This window comes from Pleurodeles waltl, chromosome 11 (assembly GCF_031143425.1).
Source record: "Pleurodeles waltl isolate 20211129_DDA chromosome 11, aPleWal1.hap1.20221129, whole genome shotgun sequence".
Lineage (NCBI taxonomy): Eukaryota > Metazoa > Chordata > Amphibia > Caudata > Salamandridae > Pleurodeles > Pleurodeles waltl.
In genome coordinates this window covers 26823368-26847045 of record NC_090450.1, presented here as the reverse complement: position 1 = coordinate 26847045, position 23678 = coordinate 26823368, and the positions used below count along the sequence as shown (strand labels likewise).

The 23678-nt window shown below is 43.2% G+C and overlaps 1 long non-coding RNA gene across 1 annotated transcript in view; it reads right to left on the bottom strand.

Moving 5' to 3' along the window:
- Positions 1-17868: 17868 nt before the first annotated feature.
- The window catches only part of LOC138266544 (uncharacterized), a 136729-nt gene continuing 130919 nt past the window's right edge, over positions 17869-23678 (bottom strand). Inside the window, exon 3 of the long non-coding RNA XR_011199537.1 lies at positions 17869-18005. This is a non-coding gene — a long non-coding RNA (uncharacterized lncRNA). The remainder of the gene's footprint in view (positions 18006-23678) is intronic.

Here is a 23678-nt window from a genome sequence, read left to right as displayed (position 1 = left end):
GTGAACATCTGATGAAGAGTCCAGGCTTTTTAAGACGGGGGAGATACAAATGCATGTTTCAGTTGAGAATTCACTTTACAATCAAAGCAAGTTTTTAATAATGTATCCAAAGAGATAGAATGATCCCCATCAGAGAGATCACCTCTTTTGTGAGGTTTGCAAAAACTGAGTAAATTAATTAGTAACAAGTTGTTGCCTTTCAAGGGCCTGTAGGTCCCAAATGAAATCAGAGGGAGACAGATAAAAATCGTCAAAACAAATTAATAGTTTGTCTCCCTCGAGAGCCCACAAGGCCTCTATTGAATTCAGGGATGCAGGTAAATATCAAACTAATTGATTCATAAATAGTGATTGTCCCAAAGTTCCCATGGAGCTCTTGTGAGTGGTAGAGGTGGAGGGGTCAGGCAAACCTTAAATAAATAAATTAAACACAACTGTGTACTACTGACTACTACATTATGCACTATTACAAAAATAAAAATATATCAAAAAAATATATTATAATTTTTTATAAAAACAATAACATGCAATTTAACACCCACTGATCCAACAAAATGATGGTGGCTCATCACAGTGCGTGGACCAGCAAGAAAGAAGGCTTGGAGAACAAAGGTAAATATGGCCTTCTCTGCATTGCAATAAGTAAGGCGGCATAGATAACTAAGATTAAATGGCCATCTTTTACCCACACACTGGCTCCACTTAAAGGCCGTCGCCAAATGGCCAGCGAGAAAGGAGGCATGGAGTTCAAAGACAGAAATGGCCACCTGTCACACGTGTATACACTGAGGTCACACAGTGCCAGTTGCTGCATGCCTAGTAAGGAACGAGGCATGGAGAGAAACAATTAAAAAATCTCTCCCTCTCTCCAAACACACATGCACACTTAGGTTTGTCCAACCCGGCTGTATACACAGGCGTCTGGCTTGTGTCTGAGTGGCAGTGACTGGCGCTCAGACCAATCCTGACGCTGCTTACATGCTATGTTTAGCTTGTAAGCAGTGCCAGGATTCCTGGGGAGCCTGTGCTGGTGTCCCCTGGGACACCACAAGAGGAGCAAGGCGGCGGGAGACGGGCAGTGCAAAGTAAGTGTTTTTTTTTTATAAAATGTTGTTTCCCCTGGCTCCCACATGCCCCTCCCCCCAATTCCCACCCACTTAACATATCTATTACGAGAAATATGGGCAAAATTCACAAAAACACAGGGCAAGTGAGGAAATGTTATTACCTCCAGGCCTCCACCATTCTAAGGTGTTCATCATCCATTAAGCTCACATGGGCATGCCTGCCTGCACTGTACATGACTGAAATCCTAGGCTCCAAGTCCAGCGTTATCAACAACAAATAAACAAAAAAGGAACAAAAATAAAGGTGCCTGCCAACAAAAACATTTTCCAAAGAACTGCACTTGAATTGCTAGATTTCCCCCCAAAAATTACATTCCAACTTCCAGGGGTGGGTGATGTAGTGTAGATTGCAGACAATGCAAGAGTGATGATTTCCCTCCAGAATATTAAATGATCAAGGGCTGGAAAAAGCAAAGGGAGTAGTCTGGGACAGGAAGCAGAAGTTGATACTTTCTGAACAATGGCCTCACTCTCTCTGGAACTTCCAAGGTGTAACTCAAATAAAAACAAAAATAAATAAAAAAATGTGCACCGTGCAATGTGTCCTTGTAAAGTACATCATCGTATCTTACGTGGACTCTCAGCGTACAACTTTTAAGCACAGGCCTGGGAATTGCCCTAAACGGTGACTGAAGGATTCAAGTGATGAGATACAGATTTTACCAAGAGGGACCCTGTACCGCTCTCCTTTAAAATGATCAGTGCACCTGCACTAAGAAACACCTGTCCGAGACCGACATTCTCCCCATATTCCGGGGTAGGGTGGGGGTACAATTTATGAGTACCTCTAGACCGACAGTCTTGAGAACTCTGCTGGAACAGCACAAAAAAAAAGTGGATCATCTAATGTTCTTGAGATTCAAGGCTACTGAACAGAAAAGCAGAGGTGGTGCAGAAAGCACATCATTAGGTCAGGATGGGACTGCAGATGGGCCCAGGCACATCAGGAGGAAGGGGCAGCAGATGTGCCATTGTTCCTTTCATCTTTGCAGCATCCGATAAAAAATTGACGACTCTCTGCAGTGGGTATCTTATTTTATTTATTCTGTTGTATATTATCACAGTTCTTTTATAGGTTTAAGAACCAGTATTAGTCCTCTTTCCAAGATTAGTGGCATCTGGTGGGGTGGAAAGGAAACTCCTTATTTTTAATTGTGGTCTTTAATGGTTTCTCCTTTCCCTTCTCTTTTTCCGGTGCTTAATTTGTAAATAAAAACGTGCTGGTGCTCAAAGCCCTCCTCTTAAACATGCGGCTGTTGCAATTAAATGTGCGAGCACAGAATACCGAGGCAGCGTAATCCCGAAGCCATCTCTGGCCTCTTTAATCCATATAAAGCCACTCCCTGCCCCTTCAGCTCACTCTTGCAGCTTTCTGCTTTCTCCCTTTGTGACACTTTTTCGTTTTTCTCTTCCTCCGTCTTTCCCATATGTGTCTTTTGCTCGCAGCAAATGCTTGAGGTAGAAGAATAAGCGCCAGCACTCAAAAATAAGTGCCAGTGCTCAGCACCGGAAACAACAAGCACAAATTAAGCACTGTCTTTTTCATTGATAGTGATAGAGCGTTCCGTACTAATAATTTACCTGTATTCGGACGCTCTTTAGGGCGATGAATCTTTTGACTAAGTGGAACTCTCCGTACTCTATATCGATCAATTGCATCAAATCAATAATCAATAACGAACATAAGCAATACCCTGATCAACATAACACTTGACAATTAATCCAGAATACATTTCGGCGAACCCTGATCTTTCAGTCAGGAATAACCACACCAGTTTATTGCAAAGTTAGTGAATGTATTTCCCTATATTAACAAAGCTAGCACAATATAAATGTGTCTCAACACCAAATGATAAACATAAATGAACATTAATAGCTGTCCATAGCGGCGAAACAAGTGCAATCTATTCAGCATTTGAATCACAAGGCATTCGATAATAGCAATGCAAATCACTAATACGATAATCTGTAATGAACTAATTGCATACATTTAGTCAGCATAGCAAGGTCTCAAATTGCATCGTGCAACAAAAGGAATCCTCATCTAACCTCAAATTAGCATCGGCATGTGGGACTTCATGCAAAACAATTTAGCAACACTAATTTAGAAAACTCCTAACTAGGGATCTTGTCAAAAATCAGCAGTTGGTTACCTAAAAGAAACACAATGCAATTGTACAATTTCCTTTCATATTTACCAATTACGATCAGCATACAAGGAAGTTTTTGTCTCACAGGTACCGTTTCTCGATCAGCATTGGTACCGTTTCGATCGGCGTGGGACGGGGCAAAGGGGCAGGGGTGGACGGGGCAATTGCCTCACGGCGGCAAGGTAAAACTATTACTTCATGCAAAGGGACAAATCAAAGTTAAAGTCTCTAGGGCCAGAATCATTTAAAGTCTCTTTCTCTCGATTAGAGAAAGCATCAAAGTCTCTCAAAATGGCGTCGCAGCAAAGTGGGCCATAATAGCTACGAAGTCTGCAAAATGGCGGGTATCGAGCTGGTAATGGCTGTAATGATCTAATTTCTTCTCGTGCACCTGGTTTTTATAGACAACAGTTCAAGTCCAGTAGGGTCTTCCATTGGAGGGTTCATAGGTTAGCTTCAAATCATCCAATCAAAAACGACAGTTCTCAAGCTTTTACTTAAGCATACATTATCCTTGGAGATGGGTACGCAAGTTGCAACATTTTATACCAATTAGCTCACTTTCAGAGCCTCCATTGTCCGCACCTGCAGATCGACCTTGGAGTAAAGAGAAAATATGCCAGGCTGGCACGAAACTTTAAGATAAGCATGTGAACGATCTCAGTGGAAAAGTACAGCTTCAAGCAAAATACACGTTTAATAGCACATTGGAAAAATACGAGCATCTAAACCGTGAGACCAGGCAACTAGGCCAAAGCCTCCACTAAAGTTATGCTAAGCTAAAACATTTCAAACAAGCAAATCGTAGCACACGTTTATGATTATGTCGGATTAGTGCAATTCTAGTACATCACGTTATATAAAGCACGCTTATAAATGTTGGCAAACTACTCTGAGGGCACATTTTGTCCCCGTACAATCTTTATTAGTTCGGTTAGAGTCACACATGATTATTGCAGCACTACGTTTAAGCGTAAATAAATCGAAACCTTCATTTTCTGCTTCATCAATAGCTGGCATTTCCCGCCCAGAGCCCTCAGAAGAAGAGAGGCACAGGTAAGTGTTGTGTTCGACAGGTAATTGTGAATCTCTCCACTCTTCCTTCCTTCTTTCTGGTTCTTCCCTCTCCTCGTTATTTTTGATTATTTTCTTTTCTTCCTGTTCTAATTGTGACTGTTTTTTTAATTCTTGTTCTCTGCTTGTGGTATAGATTCTGTTGTTCTATCCTGTTTTGGCTTATCCAGTGTCTGACTTGTAAAATGGAAGTTATATTCGTCATATCTTAGTTTATGAACTCAAAATCTATCTCTGCAAATAATCAATTTCAGAACCTTTTATGCAAAAAAACAAACAAAAAAAAAGAACCCAAAAGGGAAAAAATCAGCTCCCTTCCTTAACTTCGCTTGATAGGATTCCATGGGTCTGCAACCTCTTCTGTAGTAAGAGCTCTTTATGATCAAAGAAAATCCTGCTGAGTCTCTGATCTAATTAACGTGATACTAGTGACCACATCAGACAAGATTAGTGTAGCGCCACCCTAAGCACGATTACAAGCAGCAGTCACCTCACTACATCAGGCCAGACAGGGTTGCCTGAAGAAATAGAAACAAGGATTAGTCATTTTGGAATGCGTTTATAAAATTAATATATAGCAGTCATACTGCAATTCTCATGGCACAAAGGTAATTATAATAATAGGAATACATCTCACTAATGTCACATTATTTATGACTCAAATATCAGCTTTAAAAAATATTTAGGAAGTTTAATAATTTTTCATCAAACATCTTCTCTACAATACAAAGATTTTCACCTAAAAAACACACCTTTTGATTTTGGAAAAATATATTCATTTAACCAAGCAAAAGCTTCAACTTTAATAGGCTGGGCTGCACACTAGAAGAGCTACTTACAGTTAGCTGGAGAGCTACGAGTATCTCACGAGCTACTCATTGAAGAGGCCTGCCTTAGAGAGATCTCTTTTCGGTTATATGTGTCGCTTTGCCCTCTTCATCGTTTTGCGGGTCACCACCATCCACCCCTTTACATGAGGACGCACCTGCTCTGTTTCCTCACCATCAGCATGTCTTTTCCCATCTTCCTCTTCTTGATCTTCTCACTTCCATCTCCACCCTCCTTGTCACTTCCTCTGTTCTCTTATCTTGTCTTTCTCCACTGTTTTCTGCCTTTTTACTTCTGTAACGATAACAGTCCTTCCTTTGTTTCTATTTTTTTTGTGCTTCTTCTTGATCATGCCCTTCTTCTATTTTAATTGTTTCTTTTTCTTTTCTTTTAGACTTCGGTAATGGCTTGGACCAGAGAGGAAGCTCAGGTAAGTCATCAAGGCAGAATCCTGAATTTAAGGAGTATCATTGGTGACACTTCACCAGACATATTTGTAAATTTTGAAACAGGATCTCCACCTATGAAGGGCCTTGGTTCACTATGATGAGCCGGAATGCACAACCACGTCCGACATGGCTGGCTGATCGTGACTAGTTAACATTTGATATCTGTGGACAGCTCAGGTCTCTGACATCCCCTTCAGAAGCTCCTCTCGCGCCCAACAACAGGACGTGGAAAATGCCAAAGGAAACAAAATGATCTATAAACAATTTTATTTTAGACTTTCATTGCCGCCGGGGCTTCTTGTCTCTCTGAAGCTAATGAACTCACTAATCTTTATAGTGCTATGACCCTCCAGATGATGGACCACGCTCCACAATGAAATCAGAAAAGCAAATTGAAAGGCAAATAAGAATGATTGATTCAACCCCTGGCTTGAAAAACACTTGAAAGAAATCCATTAAAGCTGATTTCAAACCACAAAACCATAGTACCACAGCACTCAATCAAATTGAAGTCTAATTAGGTCAGCGCATTCTCCGTTACCGGTGAAAGTATCTTCTCTACCAGCTTCAATGAGTGCTGGACTCCAGACAGATTGTAAACATCATTTTTCGTGGAAAAAAAATCAAAAGATAATAATCACTGTCTATGATTGTCACTCACACAGTCATTCATCATAACATCAAAGTTGTTTATCAGTCCAACCATAAAAAATCCTCTTTAGGCAAAATTCCAAAAATAGATCCCAATGACGTCCAAAAATCTATCTTGCCCATAACCCACAATCCCCACAAATTCACAAAGGACTTTGCTGCGTCGACAAATCCGTTGATGTGTTACTGTCACAAGGTGTCTTCCCTACCTCGCTAAAATCTGAACACACCACACCTCCTTTCTACAAATTCAACGCTGAGCCCACTAACATTCAAAACATACAATGTAGTCCCAAGACTTCCCATACTTGGTTTACAAATGTGAAAATAAAGATCTACCCAACTGGTGCAACATGTCAACAAATGCAACAGTCTTCCTGCTGCCGTCTAATGTGGATTGAGACTTTGTAGTCTCACAGGGACAAGTGTGGAAGAAGTTTGCTTCTGGACCTCTTTTATTAACAATCATGTACCCTGTTGTAATTACCTATTTTCTTCCCTTGGTTTACTCCAGTTTCCCCTTCCCTTACCTCCCTTTGGAACATTCCATCCTACTGTCATGTGATGGTGTATGTCACCTAATAAGGTTCTTCTCTTCACTTGATGGATTCTCGTTTTTACAACACCGGCGACGAGGATGGGATAGAGATTCTGTCATGCATTAAATGTCCTGTGAACTTGTTCCTATTCTAATTCTGTCTTCAGGGTATTTCCTCTAGGATCCCCTTAGGAGTAAGCTTTTCTGGCCCGTTTCCTGAGACTTATTTAGACTTTATCAAATTGTCATTGTGTCACATCTGATTTACTAATGATTTTCCTCTTCTTATTTGTTCAACATTTTTTCATATTTTCGGAATGTTGATTATTGACTGTTGTCATTTATCTTATTTCCAGTGTATGACCCCTAATAAAGTTCTTCTATTCACTTGACGGCTTCTCGTTTTCACAACATACGCTTCTGAACTCACTCACTTGAGAAGGGGTCTGGGTCGGACCATTCTGGACACGCCTTCTCCTTTCCTACAGCAAATCCTCTTTAAAGTTTTCACTGTCCATCACTGCCAGGAACACTGCAAAACGAGCCCCACGCCATAGGAGAAACCTCCCACGGCGAGGGGGTCATTGTATTATTTATATTAAAAAAGAAAATTCTGCTTTGGGATTTTCCTTTTGAGCATAAAACAACGTTGAAAATATGACATCCGCCTCCGTCAAGTTGACGGATCTGTCAGTCTAACTTACAATGCATTTACAAGAACCTCTGTGCATTGCTTCCTGTAAATGCAAGAGATGTCCTCTGGGCTGGCTTCAAAATTTGGCGGGCAGGTAATCCCTCAGGGCGACAGAGTACTTTACTCTGTCACTTTTCCTTCACCGTAAACAAAATCAGGCCCTTAGCCTCTCATTCATCTTCTCTACAAGTGCTACAGGTCATGCCTCATTCTATCTGTGTTGATATTCTGTCACTGCACGGATCCCTGGTACCAATCAGAGAGGCACAAAAATGTGCATTTAACAGACATGCATAGGACACCCACATTTACTCCGGACTGGGGGTCTCATTTATTGCTCATAGTTGTAGACCGAAACCTGCTTTAAAGATCTTGGAAAGGATTTGTGTTGAACAGGAAGAGATGCACAGCATGAGATGCACCTCCACTCATAGGCAGGTGGTCACTGGTCCTCACCAGTTTACTGAAGAAAAGAAATGGTGGCTGCTTATTAGTGAGCAAAGGTCCACCTCTGACAGAGGAGTCTACTGGCCCTCAAGAGTCTAAGGAAAGAGCGGGAAGGTGGTGGCTTGTTAGTGTCCATGGGCCCTTTCCTTTTTACTTGTATCGGTGACAGATAATCTACTGACCCTTTCATATAAAACCACGTGTGGTACGCGTGGAGTTCTGGCACGGTGTAAATAGTGCCCTAGCAATGACTCAGTCCCTCTAGCCCATGGGTACTCGCAAACATTTTCCCAGGGGCCACAAAGTTTGGTATGTTGTGTTACCGAGGGCCGCATTGATGCGATCAAAGGCTGAAGGGGGCTCTGGGTGGGGAGAGGTTATGGTGGGCGTAGGGGGGTAGGAAAGCATATAGATCTAGTAGCTGAATCGCACAATGTGAAACCAGAAATCCTGGCATTAATCCCAGCTTCCCCTCTTTACCTACTTGTGTGATCCTAGGCAGTTGTTTTATTTCACGTTCCCTTCTTTTTGTTCATTATTGTATGCAAGAGGACCTCACAATACATGGCTTCAGGATGTGCACCGAGCAAACCTTTCTCCTGTGTTTAATTTAATAAATGATGAAGTTGTTCATGTGTCATAAGAAATCGGTCCAATCAAGGAGTGCAGATAACAACTGACTTGCCTCTTATTTCACTATTGACATTGTTATGAAGGTGGGGGAAGAATTAATGTTTCTGAATTTATGTTTGAAATCTATCACTTAAAAAATAAAATAAATACTTTTCCATGCACTGATATTATCTGATGTACTATGATGAAATGGTTCTGCGTGTTAATGTAATTCACTTTTTGAATTTTTAAGTACCCTTTTCGTAGTTGTAGACATTTGCTGCAAGATTTCTTAAAGAATGAAAATGTTCCTGCATCTAAGCAGTGCAGGGCAACGTCCGTACTTCAAATAATGTTTAAATAAAGGATTGCCTGTTAATTTAACATCCTCTTAACATTAGTGCTCAGTCGAGTAAACAGCAACCTGGCCCTACTGGTGTCCTGGGGGCCGCATGTAAAGGTCAAAAGGGCCGCACTTTGAGTAACACTGCTCCAGCCCATGACAGTAATTCCCTGCAGTAGAACAGGGCCTACCCTGCTTAGCTTTCTTTTTGGACAGCCCCTTGGGTTTTGTCTTCAAGACACTGCAGCAGTTACACTCATTTTTCTCAGCTGAATGTGCATCCAGCCCAGCATCTGCCCTACAATCCTTCCTGTGAAAACGTGTAGACGTGACCCCGCAGAGCCAGTCCAACCAAGATTGGCATTGATCGTGGCCACTGGGAGGGATTAGTTTGCCCCAATCTGTATGCCTTGCACTGTTTGCTGCTTTCAGTTCCTGTTTGTTCTGATTGGCTGGAAAAAATCATAAATGCTGTGGTCCTTGCACTAATGAAAATGGTGGTGTAAGGCGGTACAGCATATTGCCTTGCTGTGCTGCCCTGCGTCACAGGGAAAGGGCGGGGATGCTCTGTATTCACCCGACTCATTCCTGTCCTTTTTCCTTGGGCTGGTGCTGTTTTGTCTGCCTAACGCCAACGCAGGCATCCTTGCCTTTTGTTTCACAAACATGTCCATTTGCATGCCTGGAAAGCTGCAACGTGCAAAGATTTTCCGGGTGCACTTCCGGAAATGTCATGAAAATTTTCCAAGAGGATCTATACCTCCCCCTCCCCGCCATAGGGGTTCTCTGTAGCCTAGAAGACCACACAAGGGAAATAGAAACATCCTTATGCAAATGCACACTTTCATTTTTTTATTACCTCCGTGGGGAAAATATTCTCCATTCATACCCCCAGAGGATGAGTTATGTCAGCCCTCTGCTGGACTAAATCTTCACCTATTGGCAAGGTGGAAATGGGACAGAGAGGAGTTTAGAAACACCAATAAACGAACATGTTTATCTATGTTCCTAAACTTCCGAGGCAAACCACCCCTGGGAATGCCGACTTTCCACCCCTTTTTCCACACTCATAGCAAAGGTTTTGGCCCTTATAAACGGATTTACACTAGGCCCGGGTGGAGCACACGGAGTTCTACTCTGCGGAATTCCACGGAGTTGGTTAAGAACTCTATGGAATTTCACGGAGTTCCACGTACGGCAGAGTGCCATCTGGTATTGGCTAGCTTCCACCCTGGCTTATATGCCTGATCTCAGGAGCGCTAAGCCGGGTCGGGGGGCCTACCCTACTTAGTGCTTATGAGATCAGGTGGCGCAAGTCTCCCTTGCACACTTCCTTTCACCAACTGCCCTCCTTCACAAACTTGCTACGGAGGGCCAAGCACACCCCCTGTCTTGCCCCAGCCTTGCAGTTGCTTCCTCTGCACTTACACACAGCCTTAGACTGACCTTTCTTGAGGGCCCAGCACTATGCAGCAGCAAACCAGCTCACCATCAGCAGCCTGGTATTGTCACAAAGTGTCTAGCCTTGCCTGCCGCTGGGCTCTAAGTCACTCTCTCAGCAACCTACATCTCCATCTGGCAGGGGCTGCCGGACTACCATGCACCAGCTGATGCTCTCCCTGCTGACCTCAGCACCTTACCCCATAACACCACTTACTTTCCCAGGGATGCTGGGGTGAGAGGTTCTTTTCAAGTGGAACTCTGTCTGCAAGTTTCCTTTTTTTACAAGCACAGGACCCCTTTATGCCATGACCAGTGCGGGACCACATGTGCACATACAAGAGGAAGCAAAACAAGGGACTTACCTGCTGGGTCCAGGCAGGGTCCCCGTTGCCAGTGGCCTGGCTCTCTGCGTCTCTTTGACCCCAGGCAGCTGAGGACAGTGAAAGGAGGGAGGCCTGGATTCGAAGCTGGCGCCGATGAGACCCCCTCAGCAGCAGCTCCACGCCAACGGCAGAATAAGTCATGCAGCCCAGTTATGTGCCACACAGCGCAAGTGCAGACTGTGGCCGATAACTGGGCTGCAGACTAATCAATCTGGGCTTGAGTTTTGTGGCCCATAACGACTAGTACGGTAAGCTCCACTCTGCTCCGGGGCTACTGGAGTTTTTGGCCAAACTCTGCGCTCCGAGTGCCATAAACTTTGTTAGCTCCTTCAGCGGAGTGGAGCTCACAACCCACCCTTAATTTGCACCTGCATGGAATCCCTTTGTACATTCCTGTGAAAAAAGATAAATTTGGTCCTAAATGTGTTTTCAACCAAAGTTACCTTTGTGAATAGGGTCCTGGATGCGCACATCCCCAAGATCCACAGAAGGCTCATGACACCTCCTCCCCTTTACAAATCCCAAAACACAGAGCAACATCATCCCTAGGCTGCAGCAGTAAATGGTCGGGATAGCTTTATATCTCAGCGCTGTAATACTGTTCAACACGTTATCTCAGCTCTAGAATGATACAATGCTCGGGCTGCCCTTGAGGATCTTCATTTTACCCACCCTGTTCCTCCGATACACCAAATTAATGGCAGTGCAACAGCAGCCAGGGTCCTGGGAAATTAATGATGAAAGAGCAACTCACCAAAAAGATAGTGGTGGGCACAACTTGCGAAGTTTCACTCCATGGATTTCCATGGAGTTCCATAAAAAATTCAGCAGAATTCTGCAAGCAGAATTCCCAATATTTCCCATGGTCAGAAAATGATTCTCTAAGAAATTTTCTTCAATTAGTGGGCACATCTAAGGATCCAGGAATCTATTAAATCCCTTTTCCATTGATCTTTGTAACTGTCTCAGTCTTTTGGACCTCTCTCTCACCTAACATTTTAAATAAAATATGTTACCATTGCCCTTCCTATGGTGTCCAGTTTATGACCTTCAAGAGGCCAGCAAGCTGAGGAAACCTCGCAAGGCTGGTATTCCTAGTTTTTGCCCTGAGCTGCGACCTCAGGAAACCACGTTCTGCAATTCAAAATTACAGCCTTTCAACGCTTCCTAAAAATACTTGGGAATTTATATCCTTCTCCAAAATATTCCAGGACTGGCGTTAGAATAGTAAATAAGCCTCCTGTTATGTTTGGGGGAAAGTTGCTCTTTCTCCAGATATTCTAGAACTGGAGTCAGAATAGTATTTTTGACTTTCCAGTGTCCACCACTCCCACTGATGCCCTGAGGGCGAAGTTCAGACCAAGAAACACGGAGGAAGTGACGTCTACTTCCAGGAAGTAACTCAAAGTGCAGCTCATTGAGCTGTTGCTCCAACAGGCTTATTGTGGTATCAGCTGAAAGAGTGAACCACGACAAATGCCATGAACAGAATTAACTCCACTCCACTCCACTAAAGTGTCAGAGGCTTTAATCTGTGTTCATCGAACGTGTTCTAAATATTTGAGACTAAAATTGAGAGCTTTGGGGTAAAATAATATAATTTTAAGTAAAATAAAAAAATAACAAAAATTGAGAGTCTTGACTGTCAAACTTCTAAGCAAGATTGAAAGGTGTGCAGGAAGATGGGAAATTCAAGGGGTTTTAACATGTGAAGGACCGAGAAGGGTTTTTAAAAGGTCAAAGGCTGCTTTGATGATGAGTAGCTCAGAGGTGGCTTCAGTATTTCCAAATTTCTCCTGTGTACGACCCACATCTTCAGATGCTCCTCAAGCAAGAGTGAGTCATGGCTTTGGAGCAGTGCTTAATTTGTCAATAAAAAGGTGCCGGTGCCCAAAGCCCTCCTCTTAAACACGCAGCTGCTGCAATTAAATGTGTGAACACGGAATACTGAGATACTGAGGCAGCGTAATCCTGAAGCCATCTCGGGCCTCTTCAATCCATACAAAGCCACTCCCTGCCCTTTCAGCTCACTCTTGCAGCTTTGTACTTTCTCACTTTGTGACGCTTTTTCGTTTTTCCCTTCATCAGTCTTTCCCATATGTGTCTTTTGCTCGTAGGAAATGCTTGAGGCAGAAGAATAAGCGCCGGCCCTCAAAAATAAGTGCCGGTGCTCAGCACTGGAAACAACAAGCACAAATTAAGCACTGCTTGGGAGTAATACCAATGGAATTGACGTGTGTCTCAATAATTCTTCATTCAAAGTGACTGAAATTACTGAAGTGTCTAAACCAGTGGATCTGTGTCCAACAAAGTTCCCAATACAGCGGAGTGTGGCGTACTGATAATGGAGTCAGTGTCTTAGAAATTCTGCAATAAAGTTGAGGGTGGCGTTTCAATGAGTGGATCAGTGTCTCACAAAGTATGCACTCAAGTTGAGTGGTGTGTTGAGATTATCTGTGTTCTATAGAGTCTGCACTACAGTTGAGGGTGGTGTGTTGAGATTATCTGTGTCCTACAGAGTCTGCACTACAGTTGAGGGTGGTGTGTTGAGATTATCTGTGTCCTACAGAGTCTGCACTACAGGTGAGTGTGGGGTGTTGTTGAGATTATCTGTGTCCTATAGGGTCTGCACTACAGTTGAGTGTGGTGTGTTGAGATTATCGGTGTCCTATAGAGTCTGCACTACAGTTGAGGGTGGTGTGTGGATGAGATTATCTGTGTTCTATAGAGTCTGCACTACAGTTGAGCATGGGGTGTTGAGATTATCTGTGTCCTATAGAGTCTGCACTACAGTTGAGCGTGGGGTGTTGAGATTATCTGTGTTCTATAGAGTCTGCACTACAGTTGAGGGTGGTGTGTTGAGATTATCTGTGTCCTACAGAGTCTGCACTACAGGTGAGTGTGGGGTGTTGTTGAGATTATCTGTGTCCTATAGGGTCTGCACTACAGTTGAGTGTGGTGTGCTGAGATTATCTGTGTCCTACAGAGTCTGCACTACAGTTGAGGGTGGTGTGTTGAGATTATCTGTGTCCTATAGAGTCTGCACTACAGTTGAGCGTGGGGTGTTGAGATTATCTATGTCCTACAGAGTCTGCACTACAGGTGAGTGTAGGGTGTTGTTGAGATTATCTGTGTCCTACAGAGTCTGCACTACAGGTGAGTGTAGGGTGTTGTTGAGATTATGTGTGTCCTACAGAGTCTGCACTACAGGTGAGTGTGGGGTGTTTTTGAGATTATCTGTGTCCTACAGAGTCTGCACTACAGTTGAGTGTGGTGTGTTGCTGAGATTATCTGTGTCCTATAGAGTCTGCACTACAGTTGAGGGTGGTGTGTTTTTGAGATTATCTGTGTCCTATAGAGTATGCACTATAGTTGAGGGTGGTGTGTTGCTGAGATTATCTGTGCCCTATAGAGTCTGCACTACAGTTGAGGGTGGTGTGTTGAGATTATCTGTGTCCTATAGAGTCTGCACTACAGTTGAGTGTGGGGTGTTTTTGAGATTATCTGTTTCCTATAGAGTCTGCACTATAGTTGAGGGTGGTGTGTTGCTGAGATTATCTGTGTCCTATAGAGTCTGCACTACAGTTGAGGGTGGTGTGTTGAGATTATCTGTGTCCTATAGAGTCTGCACTACAGTTGAGGGTGGTGTGTGGATGACTGTATCGGTGTCTCATAAGATCTGAGTTTAACTTTAGTGTTGTGTGTGGATGTGGGACCTCAACAGGTGCTCTGGGTAGCACAGGCCCAAGAGAGCCTTCTCAAGGCGCTTCAAGCTCCACACCAGGGTTCCACTTGCAGACAATGATGGGCTGGGTCTTCACTCGGCCAACAGAGGGGATAGCATGCCATTTCTTGAAAGGCGATGAGGGAACAAGCGAAGATTATGTGACTTTTGAGAGCCCAACAGAAATGAAGTGACCAGGAAAGTCAATGTCGTGCAAGAGCGGGTACCATGGCTGTGCCATGAAAATAGAGTGACATGCTTCTCTTCACAGTAATCCACAAATGTAACAACTGTGTGTACGGACGTGATCACCCCTGGCATGTGGACATGTCACTGCATCTACCCTCCTGAATCTGTCTGTCTATCTATCTATCTATCTATCTATCTATCTATCTATCTATCTATCTATCTATCTAAGTCTATCTATCTATCTATCTGAGTCTATCTATCTATCTGAGTCTATCTATCTATCTGAGTCTATCTATCTATCTATCTGTCGATCTATCTTCCTGAGTCTGTCTATCTATATATCTATCTACTTTCCTGAGTCTGTCCGTCTATTCATCTATCTATCTATCTATCTATCTATCTATCTATCTATCTATCTATCTATCTATCTATCTATCTGAGTCTATCTATCTATCTGAGTCTATCTATCTATCTGAGTCTATCTATCTATCTATCTGTCTATCTATCTTCCTGAGTCTGTCTATCTATATATCTATCTACTTTCCTGAGTCTGTCCGTCTATTCATCTATCTATCTATCTTCCTGAGTCTGTCTATCTATCTATACAGTATATCTATCTACTTTCCTGAGTCTGTCTATCTATTTACCTACCTCCCTGAGTCTGTCCGTCTGTCTATCTATCTATCTATCTATCTATCTATCTATCTATCTATCTATCTATCTATCTGAGCCTGTCTATCTACCTATCCATCTTCCTGAGTCTATCTGTCTACCTTCTTGACTCTGTCTGTCTATCTATCTATATCCCTTCCTGAGTCTATCTATCTATCCAAGTCTGTCTATCTATCTATCTAAGTCTGTCTATCTATCTATCGGTGGCGAGCTACCCATCTGTTTATCTACTATGTCTTTATCCGTGTCTGTCTCTCCCGTCCAACAACCCCCTCTCTTCTGTCTCTCCCTGTCTTTGAACGCATTTACAACAGTCCCTCGTCTGCCCGTCTCTCTCCCGCTCAACCCTGGTCCCTACCGTCTCGAAAACAGTTTCCCTCTCTGCCTCAGACTGTCTCTGTCAGTCACTGCCTGTTTTTTTCGGTCCAACAACTCAGAGTTTAATTGCAACATTTTTAATTAAGTGGAGTTTCGCTGCTAATGAAATGATTTAATTTTCCAAAATTATATTTTGCAAATTACGGGTTGACAAGTTGGCCAATATAAATACTTTCTCGCTAGCATCCCTAACTCTCTGGATAAACTGTGTGATGTGGCAGTTTATGCATTAGATAGACTCCATCCCATTCTCCCACAATGTAAATCACTTTTATTGCTGTATTTAATCCGAGCAGGCGCACATCTACAAATTACTGAATTAATTTGTGAAAATGAAGAATGTTTCCTAGTGACACAACCTGCACAATCTGTGTATAAAAGATGACAGATTGTTACACCTTGAAGCTCCCGAGTGCCTGCTGTGTAGTCATAATGTACTGTGTAAGTATGTGCAATACATAAACAAGTATTCCACTGGCAATAGGTCTTGCTGTTTTGTTAGGGAAAGTCTTCAACTTTGAACCGGATGTACAAAAGACCTTTCATTTTCAAAGTGTGTGCAAATTCCATTGCACAGGAGTTCCAAGTCAGCAAAGGAGCTACAGTACAAAGTTATCATTGTTTGTGCCGTGAATCCTGCAAAGTCTACAGCACCCACAAACCACTCTGTGGATCACTATTTAAAGTGCAAATTCTGCAAAGTTAATGAAAAGTTATTGAAAATCCATCCAAACACCTGCAACGCCTCCAACGCATCCAAAGCGCCTCCTCCCGACTCATCCTCAACATCCCTCGCCGCAGCCACATCACCCCCACCTGAGACCTTCACTGGCTCCCGTCCACAAGAGGATCACCTTCAAGCTCCTCCCCCACGCACACAAAGCACTCCACAACACTGGACGTCCTATCTGAACAGCAGACTGACATTCCACACCCCCACCCGGACTCTCCGCTCCGCCAACCTCGCCCTCGCCTCCATCCCCCGCATCTGGCGCAGATCCTCCGGCGGCAGATCGTTCTCTTACCTCGCTGCCAAGACCTGGAACACCCTCCCGCCTGACCTGAGATGGACCCAGGACCTGCTTTCCTTCAGAAGACTCCTCAAGACCTGGCTCTTCGAGCAGTAGCAGCACCCCCCCCCCCCCCCCCCCCAAGCGTCTTGAAACCATCACGGGTATGTAGTGCTCTTTACAAATAGATTGATTGATTGAAAGGTGCCAACAACAGTAAACATTGTGCAAGGCCAACCCAACAGCTATAACAGTACATTACAAAAGGAGTCCATTTTATAGTTTGCATATATATAAACAGGTTAGTCAGTTCACAATATGTCGCAGCACACTGCAATACCCTTCTCGTTTACAGTGTGATAGATTCTCAAACAATGCGCAGTGCAAAATAACTGTTAGGATAAAGGTTGGAAACCGCTCACATCATTGATGCAAAAATTCGCATAGGCAGGACAGCATGGGACTGCAGCCTACCAGCCCAGCATTCCCATTTGTAAAGTGTGGGCATTACAACCCTGGGACAGCAACACAAGCATGTTGCACGTGCTGGGATGTGGATTTCTCTTCCACTGAGGCCACCTTTGAAGGATGAAGGGCTAGAGCTCCCCTCTCAACAGAAAGGGAGAGACTGGTTCTAGACACTGAAAAACATTTTGCTGGGACCAGACTCTTCTGTGCATCAGACCTCAGGTGATATACAACACTACTCAGTAATGTATACTTTATCAACAAATGGCAAAGGGAGGAGTGAATCCTCCTGGGATTCACAATTGTTCACAGATCACTGTAAAAGGTGCTCACCGTTAGATCTATTTTATTGCTGTTAAAATATAATATATTTTCCCTGATTGTGTCTTCATGTGTTGGACATATGATTAAAAATCTGTATATATATTTTTAAATGTACAGTAACACATACCCAGGTACAGTAAGCCATATCCGATTGACAGGACAAAAATATCTTAAAAGTGAATGCCTTTGCTTATATATATATATATATATATATATATATATATATATATATATATATATATATATATATATATATGTTAACTAGGGGGGTTGCCACTAGGTAGTTATAGTTACAATCTACTTTCTATATAAAAAGTGTTTTTTTACTTGCCTATATCTTTGGCACCGCTTGACGAATCTTCACGAAACCTTCAAAAAAAAATTGCCAGTTCTGTCAGCTGCTGCCTGGAAACTTTCAGGGTGATCCGTTTGGGGGGGTGCGGGGGGCGGCATTGAGGGCAGAAAAAAGGAGGGCTCCCAAAACACGTTTGCTTCATCCTCCTAAGAATTAAGAAGAGAAGGAATGTCTGGCGTTAAAGTTATATATTGCCCTCTGGTCATGTGGATATTCACCTTTCTTCTTTCTTGTGTGGACAAATCTGGAACAACACTGCCGTATCCACCAACAACAATACAGCAGGACATGCAAAATGAGAGAGTAGCAGAGAAAAGAGATAAGGAAAGAGTGAGAGGAGGTTTAGGAACAGATATAGAGAAGTGGAAGGTAAATCAAAACTGAAAGATAGGATGAAGGGGAAAAAATCTAGTGTGGAAGAGAAGAAGAATAATAGAAAATAAAAAAGCGATGAAAAGAGAGATCAATTGGAGGATATTAGTGAGGTAGAGTGACAGCAGAAGAAAACCAGAGAAGAAAATATTGTGAAATTGCTAAGAGGCTCTCCTAGAGTTGCTCTGCCGCACTGCCTGAGAGGGAGCGAGCGGAATCTGCCGTATTTACTAAGACGTGGCAATGTCCCGCTCCCTCCCTAGTGCTGGCAGACAATCAGTTTTGTACTGGAATTTTACCATTCTGGTACACAATACTATGCTCAGATCAACTTTAAAACTTTTCCCACTTTGTATGTGTGCTCTACAGTGCAGTCCATATCCAAACTCAGAAAAGTTAGAAGAACTGAAACAGTTCTCCTTTCTGGGCCAGCATCAAAGAGGCATTGCCTTTTGGTGCAAAACAAGGTCTAGTATTATTAATCAAATCTAAAGGGCTTTGCATCAAAAATCATAGGTGGCTGCATGAGAATGCCAATGTACCTCTCATGGAACACCCCGTTGATGCAAAGTGATGCAAGCAGTGCAAAGCACTGCTTTACATTACTTTCAGGCACAGTGGAAAGCACTGCCTTGCATTACTTTCAGGCACAGTGGAAAGCACTGCTTTACATTACTTTCAAGAAAGCACTGCCTTGCATTACTTTCAGGCACAGTGGAAAGCACTGCCTTGCATTACTTTCAGGCACAGTGGAAAGCACTGCCTTGCATTACTTTCAGGCACAGTGGAAAGCACTGCTTTACATTACTTTCAGGCACAGTGGAAAGCACTGCCTTGCATTACTTTCAGGCACAGTGGAAAGCACTGCCTTGCATTACTTTCAGGCACAGTGGAAAGCACTGCTTTACATTACTTTCAGGCACAGTGCAAAGCACTGCTTTACATTACTTTCAGGCACAGTGGAAAGCACTGCTTTACATTACTTTCAGGCACAGTGGAAAGCACTGCTTTACATTACTTTCAGGCACAGTGGAAAGCACTGCCTTGCATTACTTTCAGGCACAGTGGAAAGCACTGCCTTGCATTACTTTCAGGCACAGTGGAAAGCACTGCCTTGCATTACTTTCAGGCACAGTGGAAAGCACTGCCTTGCATTACTTTCAGGCACAGTGGAAAGCACTGCTTTACATTACTTTCAGGCACAGTGCAAAGCACTGCTTTACATTACTTTCAGGCACAGTGGAAAGCACTGCCTTGCATTACTTTCAGGCACAGTGGAAAGCACTGCTTTACATTACTTTCAGGCACAGTGGAAAGCACTGCTTTACATTACTTTCAGGCACAGTGGAAAGCACTGCCTTGCATTACTTTCAGGCACAGTGGAAAGCACTGCCTTGCATTACTTTCAGGCAGTTTTCCACCGCAAAACAAGTTTTACACTGGAAAGTAAATTTGTGATCCAAACCTGGTGCAAAATGTTAGTAAATCTTCCCCTGGTGAGATACGAGCACTCGTCTGCATCATAGACTAAGAGGTCAGATTAAAGCCTTCCTCCACTGCTTTTAATGTGGTTTTATTCTTATTTTTAACCTTTTGTTTGTTAGTAGAATCATTTTTAGTATTGCTTATTGTATTTGCACAGGGCACTTCGTACTTGCACAGGGAACTTTATTTACTGGCACTCGCATTCCCATGGCTGTGTCTTGAGCCTGGTCTGCTTTGGTAACTGGTCCATTTTTTAGTGTTAGCAGGGTCAGCGGTCCAGTCCTTAACCGAGCTACGTGATTTAATGAGCCGGGGGCACGGATGCATTGTGTGCATCATAGACTGAGGGGTGAGATCAAAGTCTTCTGGTACCACTTTTAGGCCCATATTTAAAAGAAAATCATGGAGCGCGATGCTGCGCCAAGCATTGGCAGCGCCACGCTCTGTCATTTTCACAATGCAGAGATGCACCATATTTAATTGAATACGGCACACCCCTGTGTTTTCCCGTGTGCTGGTGCTAAACTGAGCTGCTTAGCGCCAACGCAGGCATCCTTGCAATATCGTGCAAGGATGTATGCGCTGAGGGGTTTCATTGTTTATGTGTGGGAAGTTGTCCCTTTCTGCACATAAACAATCACTAATGGCAATTTGGCACTTCTGTATGTGCTGCAGAGTGCAACAAACACAGAAGTGCCAAAGCATCATTTTGAAGTGATTGTTTACCTTCTCGCACATAAACAATCATGTCTGGCATTTTGCTCTTTCTATGCGTGCTGCAGAATGCAGCACGCATAAAAAAGCAAAAAAAAGAAGAGGAATAAAAGTATTCCTCCTCGTTGCACCTTGCTAACACCACTCGTGGGGTGGCATTAGATTTTAGCGCTGCCTTAGGTTTACAAAATCTTGTAAATCTGAGGCAGCGCCAAAATGCAATGGGTGTTGCTGTGGCACGCCCACAGCAACACCCATTGCATGCCCCTTACACGCAAAGGGCTGCGTATGAAGAGGCTGTTTTTACAAGGTGGCGATAAGCCTCAAAAAGTGGCTTAACACCACCTTGTAAATACGGCGCAGGGCATAGCGCTACCGGAGCGTTACTAAAAGTGACGCTCTGGTGGTCCTAGGGGCTCTTAAATAGGACTCTAAATGTGGTTCTATTCTAGCTTTTAACCTTTTGTTTGTTAGTAGAATCATTCTTAGTATTGTTTATTGTATTTGCAAAGGACACTCCATACTTGCGCAGCACACTTTATTTACTGGCACTCGAATTCCCTTGGCCGTCTCTAGAGCTGGGTCTGTGTTGGTAATGGCGCCATTTTTTGATGCTAGCAGGGTCAGCGGTCTAGTCCTTGGCCGAACTCTGTGATTTAATAAGCCCGGGGAAGGCAGATGCACAGCGGATTCACACAGCGGGAGTGCCACTGGCGCTAAAGCGGTGCGGGTGGCAAGCCCATCTGTCCCCATCTGTTCCAAGGCCATGCCTAGTGCCAGGACCGCTTGCCAAATTTCCCTTCAAAAATATTCCAGAGATTAGTTGCTAATGCTTATTATGGGCAAGCCCCCAGCGTGTGTGATACCGTGAATTGTAGTCTGGCCCAAGATAATGTTCTTTGCAGTAACGGCAACCTGGTTGGCCAGATGGAATACACATCACCCATATGCAACATCAACTGCTTGGTGGCTCCTCGCTTTTCAGACGCGGCACACAGGAGCTTGAAACGCGTGTGTACGAACACTCGTTCTCTCATCAAGCACACATTTGGATTTTTTAATCACTTAGAAACTCATACCCTTGATTTGGCAATTTTAACTGAAATGTGAGCTGATGAAACCTCCGACACAGGTTTAACAGATGCCTTTCCATCCGGTGTTGCCATCACTAGGATAAACCGAGTAGGCAAACGAGGTGGGGGTCTTGCAATGGTTTTCTGAGACCATCTTGAAGTACTGAGTGAACCTGTCTTACTGGCAGACAGTGAAGCAATGTTATTTAACTGTAAACTAACTGAGAACACCAGTTTTAAGGGACTTGGGATCTACAGGCCACCTGGTCCCAGAGCAAAACTTCTAGATGGCTTGGAGACATGTTAGAATCATGTATGCATTATCCCAATTTTTCGATCTTAGGAGAGTTTAATTTACATTTAGAGACTGGCAACAATAAAGATTCAGAGAATCTTATCAAACATTTAAAAGGTTTTGGTCTGGATCAGCTGCTGGACATACACTTGATGGCATATTTTCTTACAACTTGGACTTAGATTTACTGATATTTTACCTATGGTCTGGCAGACCACAAAGCCGTCAATTTTTGTCTAAATTTTGCTCCACCAATTCCTGCTAGTAACAAGAATGTACAAAGAAAAGAGATTCATGCCTGGAGCAAAATCAATAAGGCAGACTTGGGCAATGTCTTGGAGAGGACCCACCCCTCCATCATTTAAGTTGCCAACTTAACCGTAGGGAATTATACTGAATGGGCTGAGGACAGCAACTACTAAATTAGCCCTACCAAAAATTATAAAAAACCACAGAAGCAGGCCCTCAGTGCCTTGGTTCTCCTCTCAGCTCAAGAAGCTGAAATAGAATTGCAGGTGACAGGAAAAAATTTGGAGAAGAAGCTATCTGGAGGAGGAAAAAGCTAAATACAAACAGCTTATTCACGAATAAAGAAAACAGACTGTTATGGAGAAAAATACATATTTATCAGATAAAATCCTTGCAAAAAAGAATTCTATAAGAGAACTTTCCAAAACAGTCCAGATCCTGTCCTTCTTTTCATCAAGTCGCACAGCTCCTCCTTGTCAGGTGATCTGCGATAAGCTAGTGGAGTTCTTTAAAAATAAAGTAGATGACAAATATATTAAACTAAACTGCTGTGGCAGGGCTCTTCGGTTTCAGACACTGTCACAGCCCAGGAGGATTATTCCTTTGTCGAATTTCCACCACTCATGGAAGATAAAGTTATGGAGCTTGTAGCCCAAACAAAGTCAGGAGCACTATCGGACGCCTGACCTCCAAATATTGTCCGGGATATTGTAGGAACGGTTGTTCCTCCCTCAACCTTGCTACTGGATTCAATTATTGTCTCAGGTAAATTTCCTACAGAATAGAAGAAAACTTCTATTCTTCTGCTACTGAAAAAACCTACACTAGACCCTAAAGAGGCAAAGAACTATTGGCCTATATCGCATTTATTGATCTCCGCAAAGATTTTGGAGAAACATATGAATAGTTCACTTTCCAAATATGTAGAAGAAAACGACATTTCAGATTCAGCACAATTTGGGTTTAGACCTAATCACAGTACTGGGTCGGCGCTGGTGGTAGCCGCAGATGAGTTGAGAAACATCCTTGATAAAGGCGGGAAGGCGGCGATGATCCTGTTGGATCTATCGGTGGCCTTTGATACCGTGAACCATGCGACTCTGCTGAACCACCTGAGGGAAATTGGAGTTGGTGGTTTGGGCCTTGAACTATTTTGCTCATTTCTCCAAGACAGAGAGCAATCAGCCAGCCTGGAAGATTTTACATCTTACCTTTTTTGCCAATGTGTGGTGTTCCCCCAAAATTCTTCACTGAGTCCCACACTTTTTAACTTTTATGTGGCTCCCTTGACCGGATTGATCCGCTCCTTTGTCTTTGCACCTGTGGCCTATACTGGTGATGCACAAATTCTTGTGTCAATTTCTAATGATGTCTATGAGACTGCACACTGTTTTAACAACTCTATGGCGCTATTGTAGGATAGATGAACAACGGCAGTCTCATGATGAACTCTTAGCAAAGACACAGTATTCTGGAACCAATGTTGATGGCCTCAGTTGCTCGACCCTCTTCCCACTAGAGTACCTTTTGCCAGAAACTTGGGCATTATTTTTTTACTCCAGCCTTTCTTTTAATGCACAGGTCAATAAACTTACTTTTTCCTCCTAATTTTTGCTTTTCATTCTAAAAAA